We start from the raw sequence: 18,454 nt of genomic DNA, 5'->3' as shown, positions 1-18,454 counted from the left end.
TTTAAACATAACTATATTCCTTTGAAGAATGATATTATGGCCGACCTCTCATCTTGGAGAGCAGGGACAGTTTCTTGGCTGGGCAGAGTAGGTGTTATTAAAATGAATGTTCTCCCTCGCATACTGTATCTGTTGCAGACTCTGCCCATTGCACTCCCTAAAAGCTATCTTACCCAATTGCAAAATTTGATTGAACAATTTGTTTGGGCCAACACCAAACCCAGATTACCCAAACGCACCATGTATCTTCCAAGAGATAGGGGGGGGCTAGGACTACCAGATATAGCTTCTTATAAACAATCAGTAGGTTTGCAAAGAATTGTAGAATGGGCACAGAACCTAACCTCTAAGGCATGGCTCGATCTAGATAGACAGATCTTTAAATTAAATAATATGGGAACTCTCGCCTGGATTCCGCCCTCACAACGCCCTCCCGCAGTCACTAAATATCACTTGATAGAGGAGACACTTAATATATGGGACAAGACCATGAACACATCCACGCATATCTCTACTAAACATTCCCCGTTATCCCCTATTTTTGAAAACCCTGAGCTTCCATATCACAATAGAGGAATATATAAACTTGCCCCATATAAAATTAAGGAGGGATCCGTTTTTGGAATAATAGTAAATGGGAAAATCACACCGCAAGCAGATCTAGTAAGAACATACCCCACAATTTTCTCCTCGTGGTTACATTATCGCCAGATGCACCACTTTATATTAAGTCATAAATATAAACAGGAACTAGGGAGAACACTTACGAATTTTGAAAAAATATGCGTAATGGACACTGCTCCCAGGCACTTGATATCCATAATGTATAGGTCATTAGTTCTCCGGGGCTCTGAGGCACTACCAACATACACAAAGCAATGGATAGCTGAGTTGGGCTTAGATTTTGACTCTGACCCCTGGTTGAGGGCCTTTAGATTAATTAAGAAAACATCAGTATCGTCAACAATTCAGGAACTACACATTAAATACCTGAGCAGATGGTACCTTACTCCTGTTAGGCTCCATAAGATATTTCCTACAATTAGCCCATTATGCTGGAGGGGGTGCGGGGAAAACAGATCAATTTTACACATCTGGTGGCATTGCCCCTGCATATTGTCTTTTTGGAAGGGAGTTATGAAAAAGATGGGGGAAATCCTAAATTTAGACATCCCATACACACCTGACATTTTGCTATTTTTGTCTTTACCTAAAACACAAAGTGCTGCACATCTCTCTCTTCTACTGATAATGATTACCAGTGCAAAAAAATTAATCCCGAAAAAATGGAAATCTCAAAATCCTCCTACCCTGGGGGACTGGTACACCCAGGTGGAGGAAATCTTGAACCTGGAAAGGTACCACTACCTGAAAACCCATAACCTCGGTACATATGAAATGATACTAGCTTTATGGCGGGGCACAATTTAAATCAAATAGGTTTATACCTACTCGGGTTGGTCGTTGATGGCTGCTTCTTTCTTTCTTTTTTTTTTATTTTTTTATTTTTTTATTTATTCCTTCCCTCTTTTCTTCCCTCTATTACCCTTCTCATCCCCAATTCCTTTTCTTCTTAAATACTTTCTATACCTTTGATTACATTGTCATTAGACTGGTGCTATGATGATGTAACTTTACGTTTTGAAAAAATTATATAAAACTATGATTGCTCACTCCAAAGGTCAGTCCGGCGGACTGGGCGAAATATATTGCGAAGTGAAAATGTTTTGTATCTTTGCTGCTGTTATAAACTTTCCGTTCATGTACCTATTGTATTACTGCATCGATATGTCTTGTTTGTAACTATTCACTTCAATAAAGCCTTTAAAAAAAAAATAAAAAAAAAAAGAAAAAAAAAAAAATTAACCTCCCCTCTCCTCCAGTCGAATGGCCAAAAATTATACTACTAAAGATATATAAAAACTGTGAAATTCCCTATGTTATCTTAAATCAAAAACAATTAGGTGGCCTCTATACCTCCCTATATAAAGATATCTAATCTGGAGTGGAAACATCTAATAACACTAGTTCTGCAAAAGAGTCCGAACTCAAAAATGGCAGCAGGATACGCTTTTGAATGGCAGGCGGGTAGGACTTGATTATTGGAAGCCAGCTATTTTTAAAAAAAGTTGTATTCTCTTTTCCGAGGCTATTTGTAGTGGGAAGGATTCAAAAATAATTTGAGACTGAATCTCTTTAAGAACAGAAGAAAAAGTAGGAGCAGTGGGCTTTCCAATTCTTAAATATTAAATGTCTGACTATCAAAATAATAGTATTAACAATATTATAATAAATACTTGAACCATCATTCTGGATATATAAAAAATAAATAATTTCAAGGGTAAATGGATCTCATGTTATGTTTAGAACTTTAACAAAAATACCTGAACATACAATAAAATATTTAAATTGAATTAAACCTAAAAAAAAAAAAAAAAAAAAAAAAAAAACCCTTTGTGGGGGTTAAACACACAGTAGTGTAGGGTCGATAGTCTTAACATTACATGCTGTAACAAATTAGATAATTTAATTATTTTTTACTATTATTGCCCATTAAACATGTTTTTATAGTCTTTTTAACAGCATAAAAACATAGTCGATAGTGTAATGACATGACATCAAACCCTCTGCCAAACATTTGACCAGATTTGTGTTGTTGTGCTTTGTTAAAGATGTATAATTCTGTTAAATAGCTAAAACATATCTCTCATATCAAACATGAACTGCTGAAAACGTAATATATATATATAATGTAGCATTTGAGGGACTGCACTCCAATTCCCAGACACTGAGAAACATCCACCAGTATGCTCTGTCAGAAATAAACACGGTCCTGCAAAAAGACAGCATTAGCTTTTATTGTAGAAATTCAGTAGAAAAAAGGTCCTTTTGTCTACTGAATTTCTACAATAAAAGCTAAGTTTTAATTTAACTCCAATGAGTGCTGTCTTTTTGCAGGACTATATAAATATATAATGACCCCATACTAGGCATACGTTCCGCTTACAAATAATACAAGACACAAGAGATGGGTGTAAAGGCCGTAGCCCGCATTTATTAAATCTTTTAAATTATAAATATATAACTATATATTCAACAAGACACTTTTAACTTGTTAACACAATAACCTCATAACCCTGGGATGCTTGCCAACAGAGATGTACCTTCCACTGGCTTACCACCAGGTACATCCCCCCCAACTCTCTCCCGCCTCTTTAGGGAGGTACCCATTTACCTAACCTACAGCCTATAAAAAGACAAGCACCCCCGCAAAGCTGACATTCATCACACAACAAAAGGGGAGGGAGGGAACTTCGCCTTGTGGTTGCAGGGACTACAAAGAGGGTGAGCAACTTCCGCAGCCCTCTTTTGTACCCCACCAAGCTCCACCTTGACCGGACTGCTCCACTGCCAATGATAGGGGTCAAAATCCCCTCCATCGATGCTCTCCTCCAGGGAGCCAATACAAGAGCAGTACTTTGGAAACACAGTTGTAAAATTAAATCTATAAATTCATGTAAATCTTAAACATTTACGTGTCTCTTTTGTTTTTATGAAATTATTCTCACTGGATAGAACGGGATACTTAGTAGCAAAAAGGAGGTTGACTACCGGTTTTCTAAAGTGTTCCAAGGCATTCTTGAGGCACAGTTAGGATATTTTTTACACCTTGTCTTACAGTTATGTCTCAATATATAAAAGCTGAGTAGGTTGCATCTTTTTTTTTTTTTTTTTTTTATTATTTCCTTGATTTTTTCAAGTTCTCTTTTTTACATATGTTAGAGTGAAATGTTTTATTTATGATGTTTTTCTTTCTTCTATTCTTCATTAATACTGTAAAAATATTTTTATGATGCTGGTATCCTTGACAGTGGGAGTTACTCTATGCAGCAGGAACTTAACTGTTACAAAATAGAATCAGCTTCATTTACTGATCTCGCCACTGGCGAGGGGCAAGTACAGATTTCTTTAAATCTCTTCATGTTCCAGTGGCGATATTAATGCACATTTTTTCAGCAATATATTAATTTAACAAAACAAGCTTTACTTAATCTAGGCTATTTTTTCTATATTTACCTTTTTTATAATTTACATAAAAAGTCTTAAAATCTAAAAATACCCCTATATACCTGCACTCTTTTATTTTTTGATGATTATCACCCGACTGATTTCTATTGCTGCACACCCTAACCCTTTTCATTTCCCTATTTATTTATCCTTCCTCTCCCCCTTCCGCCCCCTATACTCCCCCCTCCTGTTGCATACCTTTTTACTTTTCACTAATCTCTATTATTATCTGCCCTAACCCTCTCCATACCCCCCCTCTGTCCACCTCCCTCCCTACTACCCAAAGAATTTATCTTTAAATTTGCTTTTTGCTTCCCTCAAATAAGGGAAAGAAATGATCACTTTGATATTACAATGCCTTACTGTAACTGAAAAACAATTATTGATTTAAGTTTGATGTTCATTATATGTCAATGTTCCTTGTTTTTCTAAAAAATCAATAAAAATTATTTAAACAAAAAAAAAGTCTTAAAATCTAAAAATAAATAGTTTTCTATGAAATGTGTTACTAGTAGGAAAAAAATTGTGATGTAATTTAATTGTTTTCATTGTTATTTACCCTTCATCAGAGATATAGAAAACTGTTTCACAATGTCTGAAAATGTTTAACCTACTTAAATAAATAACAATGTCTAAAAACACAGGCACAATTCATATAATACTCAACATCATTGCTTCTAATTCAATATTTTCTACCTTTTGGCCATAGAGGAAACTAAATCTTCAGTTGTAAATGTTTCATGCATTTGTTTATGTTTTGTAAGTGTATTTCATGTTTTAGAATTTGTGCAGTGCTACCAACCATATTTTATTTTCTATTAATATTATAGGCAATTCTACAATTAGTTCACTTTTTAGAACTCAAGATAGAACCTAATTTAAAGGGTCATGAAACCCAAGATTTTTCTTTTGTGATTTAAAAAGAGCATGCAATTTTTTTTTTTTTTTGTAAATAATTTTTTATTGAGGTTTTTGAAAACAGTGACAATAGCAACTTAACTTGCATCAATGTACAACTACATAATTGTGCTTACGAGTCAAAAAAAAAGAAAAAGAAAATAGCACTACCACAGATATAGATAATACAAACCAGTTAGGCTTAAATGATTAACACATAGGAAAGCAATTGTCAACACATTGGTAAGTATACTTAACATAAGGAATTAGAGCTTCTTTAAAGTTATTTGGATGGCCTTCCAACTACTAGTTGTGCTACTTATCGACATTGCGGGAAGGAGTGTATTAGAATCATTTGGTAAGGTTACCCAGTGCGTATATATAAGAAGTGGCAGTCTATGGTAGTGGTTAAATAATGCAAGTGTCTGAAAATGGAACCTCATTTTTCAGATATATAATAGAAATGATTCCCTGCTTTATTCTTGTGGTCACTTTTGGACCTGAAAAGTCTAATGAGAGGTGGTGAGGGAAATTAGTTTTTGCATGGCCACTTGTGGGCCTAGTAAGGGGAAGGGAAATTCAGCGGGTAAGCACCGCTATGCAAATGAGGGAAAGGGTGGAGGGCGGAGCGATATATATAGGTAATTTAAGGAACATGGCGGAATCTCTAAAGTGATTTAACTGTGGGAAACGATGGCGCTACGAATCATATGGTGTTTGGCGGCTTGTCACACATATGAACACAAGAGAGGCTATATATCTAGAAAAGTGGGCCCCAGAAGAGGTGCTTTACTGTGTATGTGGTTGAAAAGGAAGGGCAGGGTTATCTTGAGTAGTGTAATAGGACTTATCCGTTACATATGATAAGAGCATTATACTAAGAGATCCCTTATTATAGATATGTAGAATATATTTTCATATTAAAATGTGCCCACAACTATGTTGTATTAAATAAGAGCATTATGATTCTAGATTTAACATTGTGATTATACTAAGAGGCTCCTTATTATAGATATGAAAATTATATTTCCGCATTAAAATGTACCCTCAACTAACATTGTGATTAACCTAAGAGGTCCCTTATTTTAAATATGAAAATTATATTTCCGTATTAAGATATACCCTCAACTAACATTGTGATTAAACTAAAAGGTCCCTTATTATAGATTGAAAATTATATTTCCGTATTAAAATGTACCCTCAACTAAGTTATGTTTACTAAGAACATTGTGATCCTAGATTCAGTGTTGCGATTATACTAAGAGGTCCTGTTTTATAGATATGAAAATTACATTTCCGTATTAAAATGTACCAACTAGCTTTGTGATTATACTAAGAGATCCCTTATTATAGATATGAAAATTATATTTCTGCATTAAAATGTACTCTCAACTAAGTTGTGTTAAATAATAACAGTGTGAACCTAGAATTAACAGAGCTATAAAGATAAAGTGTTCCAGGGCCTTATTCAAATACAGAAACAGGGATGACTGGGGTAGCTGTAGCTAAGTCAATGGTGATAGTTTATAAACAGAGAGACAAATACATCCAACAGGTACATAATATCTGGCCAAAGCTAAAGGCTTTCTAACCATATGCCTAATGTATCATTAATTAGGCGAGAGATAGAACAGGATCAATCTTATGACCACCAACCAGGATTGTCAATCTACTCTATGCATCAGATGGCAGGAATAACACATATCCATGAACCAACAATAAACAAAGGAGGGCATATATATGATACACATAGGGCATAGCATCAAAACATATGGAATATGCTCACAGATAAAGGCCGTTAATTAGATGACTATATGAACAAGGACATTTAGTAAAGTACAATACTCATTAACAATAACATGCTCAATGTCTTCGTTGAGTGCGATGTAAAACGGGAGTATGAAAAAATAGAGAAAGGGGTTTCCTGTAATGGGAATATTCTTTAAAAAACCTCAAGTTAGTGAATTGTTATAGTGTGAAAACTGGGGTATTCAACACTTTAGGAGAAAACAGTACAAACCCTACAACTAAGTATCCACTTAGGTATCAGACCATACAGTCCTCATAAAATACTTAGTTCATGCCAGAGGAGTAGTTGTAAGAGACATAAATAAACTTGGGAGCAGTCCAAAGGGATGCTGGTATCCAGGTGCAGAATAAGTGAACATGGTATATAAACTCGCCAATGTCCCTTAGTATGTAGACTGACCTTGCCATAGGAAATTAGCATGAAAATGGCAGGCATGACGAAGTTAACTCCTCTGCAGCTAAATTAACCTATGCCAGCTCGGAGCTGAGGTAAAGAGGGGTAAGTAATATGCATCAAGATTTGGGCTCCCCCAAGTCTCTTGTCATAGTCCACATAGATATCCAAACAGCCAGAGAACTGAGTACCTTCTAGGGGTCTGCTGGGAAACAAGTCGCCCCTGGGTCTGCTAAGAAGGGAGATACTGTCATCGACAGACTTGATAGTATGGATGAAGTTCTCAGCGCTTTGGAGTTTTTGAGGGACAGAGGAACTTGCTAACCCTCTCTTGGTTACACTCACAAAAGATGGGAGCATAGGAGATCGATCACAAATCATAACTATCTCTATAGTGTTCTCCTCTCGCGGATTAAGCCTGAGATGTGGGCTTTGCAAAGATGGTGGTCTGTGAACTTGCTCAAAGCCCTCCGGGATAAGATCACCATATTGAGTTGTCTTCTTGTGTGACTCATCTATGAACACGTCGCCTGTAGATTGATCTTCTTCACATGGCTTATTCAGGGGATCAGTAGGCAATAAGCTGCTCTCTTCGCCGTACATGCTTTCTTTTGGTGTAATCTGAGCTGAACTAAAAACGGATCTAATCTCCTTAATTAGAGAGTGCCGTTGGTGATCCAGTTTCAAAATCAATCTACGTAGCATGTCATTAATGTGCATCTCCATGTTGTGTGACATTATGACAGTATTTTAGAAAACTGTAGTGGGTTGTTATTTTACAAGCGTTGCCTATGTCTGTTGCAAAGTACAATGCTCTACATAGCAGTCCTTAGCTTATTAGGGCATATGCCTCTTCGTAATTGGTCTATACACTGGAAGAACTCAGCTGTGTATCACGTATTTATTGTAACCTAGAAGGTCTGACATCTCCGGGACTTTCCAATTTCAACATTATATGTGCATAAGGCAGCTGTTACTGCTTTGAAGATAAAAAGGTATTTTTATAGATGATTGTGTATCAGTCTTTGTATCTTCCTGCTCTTATGTGGTCATGCAGCTCAATTTGTAGCTTGGTTAAAACATTGAGTGACCTGAGCCCTTATGGTCATGCTGCCCTAATTGATTGTGCACTTACTATTTCTTGTGCGGCTTGATGTCGGCCCTGCTTGCAGATACCAGAATGCTCCGTGTTATACTTAACTTCAAGGTATGCGACCGTTCACCACAGGGGGTGGACCCTTGATGCTGTGCTAGTCACTGATGTGTTACCGGTCTGTGTTTGGTGCCGGTCAATAGGCAGATGCTGCAATAATGAGTGGCTGTTACACGGAGCTCTGGAATTACTTAGCCGTCTTGGCCAACCCAGGAATACATTTATATCGTCTGGTAGAGCTTTTGATCTTGAGGTGGTGCTTACCCAGAGGCAGCCGTGGCTCTTACAGTGAATGTAAGCTGCAGTTTCAAGATGGCGATATTTCGCGCCAAATCACGGAGGTTAGTTACTGCAGAAAGTCCCCAGGCTCATTTTAGACTCTTACCGGTGGTAGTCAGAGTCCCACAGGAGGGTCTGGATGGAATATTTAAATGGTTTTAGGCTGACTGGTGATACCCTTACTCTGTGGTGGCTCAGAGAGTGTTACGCTGTGCAGCGGGTATGTGCTGCATTTTCACCGGAATATAGTGATCTCCATAAACTTGCATTATAGGCTGCTATATAGGGCTTGTTATATGAATTTTGAACCAACTTTTTAGTTAGTTATGTGTGGGAAATTAACTGATTTTCATATTGGGATCTAGGAGCTCTGCTCTGATGCGACCTCTCGCTGCGGTAGTTGGCTCCGCCCCCCTTAGAGCATGCAATTTTAAACAACTTTCTAATTTGCTTCTATTATCTAATTGGTTTTATTCTCTTGATATTCCTTGCTGAAAAGCATATCTAGATAGGCTCAGTAGCTGCTGATTGGTTGCTGCACTTAGAAGCCTTGTGTGATTTGCTCACTAATATACATTTCTATTTCTTCTATAAAGGATATCTAAAAAATGAAGCTGAATAAACAATAGAAGTAAATTGGAATGTTGTTTGAATTTGTATTCTCTATCTGAATCATAAAAGAAAAAAATTGGGTTTAGTGTCCCTTTAAATATCTATTAGTAAAACGGTTCTAGTAAAAAGTATCCAAGCATGACCACATGTTACCTAGGACAGGCCTTGCAGTCTGGTGGCATTAAGGGGGGGGGGTCAGGCTGACAGGGGCAACTTGGGAGTGGCTGTGATGCCCTCTGTTGTGTTTCCTTAGCAAAATTAGGGTACAATCTGAAAGTCTGGGGGTAACCTGTTTAACCATCATGAGATGAGGTGAGACCCTAACCAACTTTTTTAACAAAGAATAATATATTTCCCTGTTTTGTTTCTCTATTTATAAACATTTTAAATCTATGTTCACAATTTAATAATGAACTCAATAAAAATACAGTAAGAATTGTTGCTTTGTAAAGTGATTTCCCAGTTTTTTAACCAACTATAAATTGTATTAGTCATTAATAAAAATATATAAAATTTATGTTTTGAGCTAAATACACATTTGTTCTAGGCCTCTTAAAATAATGTATAGCAAAATGGCCTAAAACTGATGCAGAATGCTAAAAATGCTAGTTTGGAGAGAGAAAGTTACTAGTTTACTCATATTAAATATCTTAATTTCTTACTAATCTGCAGCAACTTCTCACTATAGTTATATGTAAATTGAATTTAAAGTACTCAACATATAGAAAACCATTTTACATTTTGAATTTATCAGTACATAATTAAATAAAACATGATTCATTATAAAATACCTACTCGATGATTTGAATACAAAATAAATGTTTGAAAGAATTCAGATTAGTATAACCTTGCTGACTAAATAATCTTGGCTCTTTTAACGACAGGGGAATATATTTAACCCCTTAACGACCGAGGACGTGCAGGGTACGTCCTCTAAAGGATGTCAGTTAACGACCAAGGACGTACCCTGCACGTCCTCGGTGTGGAAAGCAGCTGGAAGCGATCCTGCTCGCTTCCAGCTGCTTTCCGGTTATTGCAGCGATGCCTCGATATCGAGGCATCCTGCAATAACACTGTCTGGCCATCCGATGCAGAGAGAGCCACTCTGTGGCCCTCTCTGCACCGGACATCGATGGCCGGTATCGTTGGTGGGTGGGAGCCAACTTGGGAGGCGGGTGGGCGGCCATCGGTGAGATGTGTAAGGTGGAGGGGGGCGGGATCGGAAGCGGAGCCGACGGGGGCGCGCATGGGCACGCGCGCGTGCACAGGGGTGGCGGGCGGGTTGCGTGCACGGGGCGGGAGCGGGTGGGAACCACTACACTACAGAAAAAAAGTTAAAAGAAAAGTTAAAAAAAATGAAATAAACTTTTTTTTTTTAAGCATCTAAGGGATCTGGAAGGGGTGGGGGGTTGGTCTTGGTGGGGGGGGAGAGCTACACTACAGAAAAGGGACATTTTTTTTTTAAAAAAAAAGCATTTTTTTCACTAAACTGGGTACTAGCAGACAGCTGCCAGTACCCAAGATGGCGCACATTAAGTCAGAGGGGGAGGGTTAGAGAGCTGTTTGGTGGGGGATCAGTGAGGTTGGGGGCTAAGGGGGATCCCTACACAGAAGCATATGTAAATATGCTAACAAAAAATGCACAAAAAAGCCCAAATATACCTTTTATTTTAGTACTGGCAGAGTTTCTGCCAGTACTTAAGATGGCGGGGACATTTGTGGGGTAGGGGAGGGAAGAGAGATGTTTGGGAGGGATCAGGGGGTCTGATGTTTCAGGTGGGAGGCTGATCTTTACACTAAAGCTAAAATTAACCCTGCAAGCTCCCTACAAGCTACCTAATTAACCCCTTCACTGCTAGCCATAATACACGTGTGATGCGCAGCGCCATTTAGCAGCATTCTAATTACCAAAAAGCAACGCCAAAGTCATATATGTCTGCTATTTCTGAACAAAGGGGATCCCAGAGAAGCATTTACAACCATTTGTGCCATAATTGCACAAGCTGTTTGTAAATTATTTCAGTGAGAAACCTAAAATTGTGAAAAATTTTACGTTTTTTTTAATTTGATCGCATTTGGCGGTGAAATGGTGGCATGAAATATACCAAAATGGGCCTAGATCAATACTTGGGGTTGTCTACTACACTACACTAAAGCTAAAATTACCCCAAAAAGCTCCTTACATGCTCCCTAATTAACCCCTTCACTGCTGGGCATAATACACGTGTGGTGCGCAGTGGCATTTAGCGGCCTTCTAATTACCAAAAAGCAATGCCAAAGCCATATATGTCTGCTATTTCTGAACAAAGGGGATCCCAGAGAAGAATTTACAACCATTTATGCCATAATTGCACAAGCAGTTTGTAAATAATTTCAGTGAGAAACTGAAAGTTTGTGAAAAAATTTGTGAAAAAGTGAACATTTTTTTGTATTTGATCGCATTTGGCGGTGAAATGGTGGCATTAAATATACCAAAATGGGCCTAGATCAATAATTTGGGATGTCTTCTAAAAAAAAATATATACATGTCAATGAATATTCAGGGATTCCTGAAAGATATTAGTGTTCTAATGTAACTAGCGTTAATTTTGAAAAAAAATGGTTTGAAAATAGCAAAGTGCTACTTGTATTTATGGCCCTATAAGTTACAAAAAAAGCAAAGAAGATGTAACATTGGGTATTTCTAAACTCAGGACAAAATTTAGAAACAATTTAGCATGGGTGTTTTTTGGTGGTTGTAGATATGTAACAGATTTTGGGGTTCAAAGTTAGAAAAAGTGTGTTTTTTTCCATTTTCCTCATATTTTATAAATTTTTTTATAGTAAATGATAAGATATGATGAAAATAATGGTATTTTTAGAAAGTCCATTTAATTGCGAGAAAAACGGTATATAATATGTGTGGGTACAGTAAATGAGTAAGAGGAAAATTTCAGCTAAACACAAACACCGCAGAAATGTAAAAATAGCCTTGGTCCCAAACGGACAGAAAATGGAAAAGTGCTCTGGTCACTAAGGGGTTAAAGCAGTAGACGTATAAATATAATTTGTATTGTAGTGCGTTTTTAGTTATCTGCTTAGTTGTGGCCAACAAAGGGTACATTTAAATGAGCTTATACACTTACCAAACAATCACTATGTAGTTAGTTGCAGGGGTAGTGATATGAATTTCATGACACAAACTTGTTATATGTATTTTTTTATATTTTGAACCAATAACAATAATACAAATAAAGTTTCAGTGAATGAACAGAAACCCCTTTGTATGATTTATGTATGTATTTACATCTTTATTTTACAACTAGTTTTGTAAGAAAATTACTTTTGTGGACCACATTGGTTGACCACAAACACTGAAACTCTCAGCATTTGCTATAAAAGTGCTTTAAAGTATAACATATAAATATGTTTAGACATGAACTTAAACTGAAGCTATGTCCAGCAGTTAATTGAAATGCTATATAAATTGATTATGTTTGAACAAATAGTTAAACATGATCTTGGTTGATGGTTTTTAAAAACTATTTGAGCATCTTTACCTTCATGTAAAACATTATAATTATTATTATTATTATTATTATTATTATTAATATCGGTTTGTTTGTAGAGTGCAAACAGATTCTGCAGCGCTATAAACAACATTTTCATGTTGATATAACTTTACGTAGTAATAAACCAAAAGTAAGCTTAAAATCCTCTGTGACTTGCTTTCCTATGATAGGTTATTATTTTTCATATTTAACAAAATCTTGCAAAGCCAGATGATTCCTGTTTCCTCTCATCATTTGGGGTAATACAGTGGTAGAAAACAGCAAACTAAAAAGGTTATATTTAACTAACATCAACATGCTAAAATATCATTATAACTTTAATTTCCCGTCCTAATCTACAAAGGTATTTCATTGATGTTATTTGTCAGGCAAACTACTTTTTCTCATGTCATTGATTTTGTGGATGGAAAAAAAAAAGTAGAAATATTTAACAGAAGGAACAATTCCTATGTAATGAACAAATAAGGTGGTTACATTTATTATGTAGTCCATCTTCCCTGTGGGAAAGTAAGGAATATAAATATGTTAAGTTAAAGCTGGATTAAGTTGAACAAGCAAGAACCTGACAGATATCCATACACTGTTTTCAAATTCCTAGAGCATTCCTGTTAAAGTCACTTTTGAACTTCCTAATGATAAAGCAAGTCAAATATAGCAAACTAGAATACAGAACATATGCTTAATGTTAACCACAAAGGCAAAACGGAAAAGCTGTTTTTTTTAATACTTTAGGTCAACATTTGTTTCCATTTGTGGTCAGGGTAAACCTGTGAGATCAAAACTAATGATGAACTAGGATTTTTTTTTTTTTTAAGTTTAAGTGTGGCTTCTGTTAACCCTTAAATATGTTTTTTTAACATCCAGACGTTTTTAATAGTTCAGGGATTCAGTATAGCCAGGGATGACCTTTATGAAATAGAAGAAAAATAAACCTTTATGCAATTAAAAAAAATATATCATATGTCACTGATAAGCATTAAAAGTGTATACATTAATTTATGTTATTATAACTTACCAGTTTCCAGGGGCGAAACTACAGGGGGTGCAGAGCACGCAATTGCGACTGGGCCCCCAAGGGTGGGGGTCCAGCTTTAAAAAAAAAAAAAAAAAAAAATTACAATAAAAAACGTTGACCTGCCACTGCCTGCACTGATATTATGTGAGCGTGACATGATGCTTCACTAGTGTCTCTGACTACAGGGGTTAGTGTTTCTGTTTTACCCATTGGTGTTAATGTGTGTGTGTGTGTGTGTGTGTGTGTGTATGTATGTGACTGTGTGTGTATTTATGCATGTATGTGTGTGTGTGTATGTTTGTGGAACAAGCAAATTACAGACCTTGTTACTATAGCATGGGGGGGGGCGGGGGGTAAACAGTGTCACTATACAGTATCACTATATACAGTACGGGGGGGCTGGACCATGTCACAGACTACTGGGGTCACTTTATATATATAAGTACTGGGGCGGGTAGGGTCAGGCCAGCCATCTCAACAGCAGATTACAGACTGTGTCACTGACTCACTATATACAGTACTGGTGGGTTAAACAGTGTCACTATACAGTATCACTATATACAGTACGGGGGGGCTGGACCATGTCACAGACTACTGTGGTCACTTTATAAAGTACTGGGGCGGGTAGGGTCAGGCCAGCCATCTCACCAGCAGATTACAGACTGTGTCACTGACTCACTATATACAGTACTGGTGGGTTAAACAGTGTCACTATATACAGTAATAGGGGGTCAGGCCATCTCACAGACAGTAGGCACAAGGTACCTCCTTTTGCAGACATGTAATCTGATTCACATTTTTTCCTGTGTTAAATGTAAAAAAAGAAATATTATATGCTCAATTTTTCTTTGCATACATGTTTTATAGATGATCTACTTACACTGTGTGCCCAATTATAAGGCAAGTGAGTATTTTAACCAAATCATCATTTTAATGCATATTGTCCAACTCCAAGCCGTATAAACTTGAATGCTTATTGGATTTAAGCATATCAGGTGATGTGTATTTTTGTAATGAGGGATGGTGTGAGGACACCCTATATCAAGGTGTGCATAATTATTAGGCACATTTTCTGTAGAAAAAGAAAAAACACAACCGTGATTCACAGTAAAATCAGATACAAGTTTATATGACACGTTAAAAGATTCCACTTACAAGATATAAGTAACAATGCTCATCAATTAACTACCACTGCAGCTCAAGGGTTCGTTTGGGGCGAGGATGTAACACCAGGCTTTTAGTACTAAAACCTTCAATGACTCCCACAGAATGTTCAAACTCCCTTCTACTGTGCGCAGCTGAAATCCGCAGCTGAAACTTAGACACTCCCCTCTATGCATTTTGTCTGTTTTTAAACAGACTTTCTCAAGAGCTTTGGAATGATGAGCATTGCTACTTCTTATATCTTGTAAGTGGAAACTTGTAACGTGTCAATACAATTTGTATCTGATTTTACTGTGAATTGCTATTGCGCTGTGTTCTTTCTTTTTCTTCAGAAGGATTTGCAACTAGCTTTCTACACAAAAAAGCTATAGAAAGATGGGAAACCTATATATAGGCCAATCCAAAGTGTTAATCTTCCAAGATTATTCTAGTGAAACCTCTCTCAGAAGGAGAGAGTTAGCTCCTTACTGTGCCAAATTAATTAATGCTGGTATGAAGGCTAGACTTATATACCCCGCCAAGATAATTGTCGAAGAACTAGACGCTAGAGTGACTATAAACAACGAGGCAGATGCTAGAGAATTCTGTAAAAAGAACATACTTTGATAGGAGATCAAGAATGCATAATGCTGAGTTTGATTATACATGCTCCACGGATCTGAATGTCTTTAACATATATGTCTTTGTTATTCCCTTTGTTGATTTTTTTTTTCTTCTTATATGTCAAAAAATATTTGTACAAAACATAGGGAAATGGTTTAGTTATGGGATTCAGAACATACTAGAAATAAAGTCTAATTTAATGTTAGTGGTGCATGTTTTGCAACTGTCAATATATGATAGGACAAGAGGGAACAAGGTTGATTCTAGACGAAGAGAGGGAAAGTTGAGGGGTTCTTTTTTTTTTTCCCCCTCTCTCCTCTCCTCCTTGCCCCTGCCTTGCCTCGGGTTCTTTAATAGTTTTTACATCCATAAGGTATATTAACCCAAGGAATCCAGTTGAGGAAAAATAAGATCAGGTTTATCACATGGAAAGTAGGTGGGATAACGTCACCCAAGAAAACTAATAATCAAACATCTTGCGAAATTTAGACCTGATGTTGTCCTATTACAGGAGATGCATCTAAAAAAGCTGAAGCAGAAATACTAAAATGCAAATGGGTTGGTCAAGTAATAGCATCAGATTGTTCCAGGAGGAAGAGGGGTGTGTCTTTTCTATTCAGTAAAGAGTTGGAGTATAATATAAAGAATGTCCAAATAGATCCGAGTGATAGATAGATAATTCTCTCAATTGAGATTTCAAAGGTTAAATATATACTATGTAATATATATGGCCCCAATAATCCAGACCAATCATTTTGGGATAACATTATGGCTAAACTTTGTGTAAAATTAGAACAAAATACAATCCTTGCTGGTGATTTTAATTTAACACCAATATCTTTACTGGATAGATTTTCACCTAGACAGAGCTGTGTGGGTCCGCGAAAATCTAAATCATTTTTCCAAATATGTAAAAAATTTAAAACTACATGATGTATGGCACATTCAACACCCTGACAGTAAGGAGTACACTTGTGAGTCTCGCGTTCATAGATCCTTTTCACAGATTGATTTCTTTTTAGTTTCGAGCTCGCTCCTTAGAGATGATACTAGGGCAGAGATAAACGATATCATATTATCGGATCACGCTATAGTATCTTTGGAGATTGGAGTTCGTCCTACGCAGACAGATATAGCAAACAACTTTTACTTTCCCAAACACCTATTAAATAATATATCAATTCAAAAATGGCTACAAAACAAATGGCGAGAATATTGTATAAATAATCATAGCTACTCAAATAAATCTGAGGTGTTTTGGGAAGCCGCAAAGGCGTATCTCAGGGGAGAGATAAAAGCATATATGATTGCTGCTAAAAAGAAATTTAAGACACACGAGCTACAGATGGCAAATACGGTCATCAAGGCTTATTGAAAATATATAAGCATGCCACTTAGAAAATATTGGGACGAGTATAAAATAGCCAGACAAGATAGGGATTTGTTCCTCAGTTCGAAAATGACAAATGAGGAGGCTAGAATGAATGCATTATATGCTGGCTGATATGGCAAGTCCTCTAAATATTTAGCAAGACTAGATAGGAATAGGAAGAAGACCAATACAATTGAGAATATTACTATTGGAGACCAGAACTATATACAATCAGCAGATATTAAAAAGTTTTTTTTAAATTACTATAAGAAAATATATTCTGTTAAATCGATAGACGCACAAAGTAATACATTTTTTTGGAACAAGGTTACATGCCCCAGGGTTTCCTTAGAGCAGGTTTATTTAATCAATGCCCCTATATCCCTGGATGAAGTTCTCAAAGCTATCGAGGAAACCAAACTTGGTAAGGCCCCTGGACCAGACCAATTACCGGCTGAGTTTTATAGAGTATTTAAGTTAGAGATTGTCCTTGTGCTTACTTGTTTATTTAATGATTATTATATTGGGAAAAAAACAATGTCGCAGTTCTTCTTGGCGTCAATCATTACTCTTATTCTCAAAAAAGATAAAAATCCATCAGACTCGGGATCATATAGACCTATCTCGCTGTTAAACACAGACTATAAACTACTTACTTCCATAATAGCCAATCGATTAAAAATACCCCTGCAAGAAGTCATTCATTTGGATCAATCTGGGTTTATGTCAAGCAGGTCCCCTACAAAGAATTTACGAAAAATGATTTGTTATTATACTTCAAAAATACTAGTATAAATATACCAATAGCCTTGAGGGCATTGGACTTATTTAGCGCCATATCTGGATACAAAGTTAATACTGCAAAGTCGGAAATTCTCTGGATACACAGAAATAAAAATAGTTTGAAACAGCATAGCTTGAAAGAAGTAGAGAGTTTTAAATACTTGGGAATTAAATTACACAAAGATCCGAATATGTGGTATAAACTTAATTTCACACCCTTTTTTTCATATATAACATCAAAGTTGCAACATTGGTCTCTTTTCCCGATTCCACTATCGGCTAAAGTGATGTTGGTTAAAACTATCCTTTTCCCCCAAATATTATATATCACGAATAATCTTCCATTATATATTAAAGATAAGGATATTAAGTACTTCAATGAGACATGTGCAAACTTTTTCTGGAATAAGACTAGACATATGATTTTGATAGTAAAACTTTTGCAGCTTAAGGAATTCGGAGGTCTGGCATTTCCAGATATAAGGACATATAATATCACCATATTAGCTCGCTATGGAGTTGACTGGCTCCTATCCTACAATCATTTGACTAATATACAAATTGAAGAGAACCTAATACAACCCATATCACTTAAAGCGATCCTACATTGCCCACATTTACAACTCCTGGATAATATTAAAACAACTATTAGTATATATAATGTTGTGAAAGCATGGCAGTTGATATGCGTCCATCTGAAGATCAATTTCCATGTCTCAGCTTTCTTACCAGTTAGAGGGAATCCTGAAATAAT

The sequence above is a fragment of the Bombina bombina genome, chromosome 2 (genome assembly GCF_027579735.1).
Source record: "Bombina bombina isolate aBomBom1 chromosome 2, aBomBom1.pri, whole genome shotgun sequence".
In the NCBI taxonomy this organism is placed as follows: domain Eukaryota; kingdom Metazoa; phylum Chordata; class Amphibia; order Anura; family Bombinatoridae; genus Bombina; species Bombina bombina.
The sequence above is the reverse complement of the archived record's forward strand: the minus strand, read 5'-3'. Positions refer to the sequence as shown.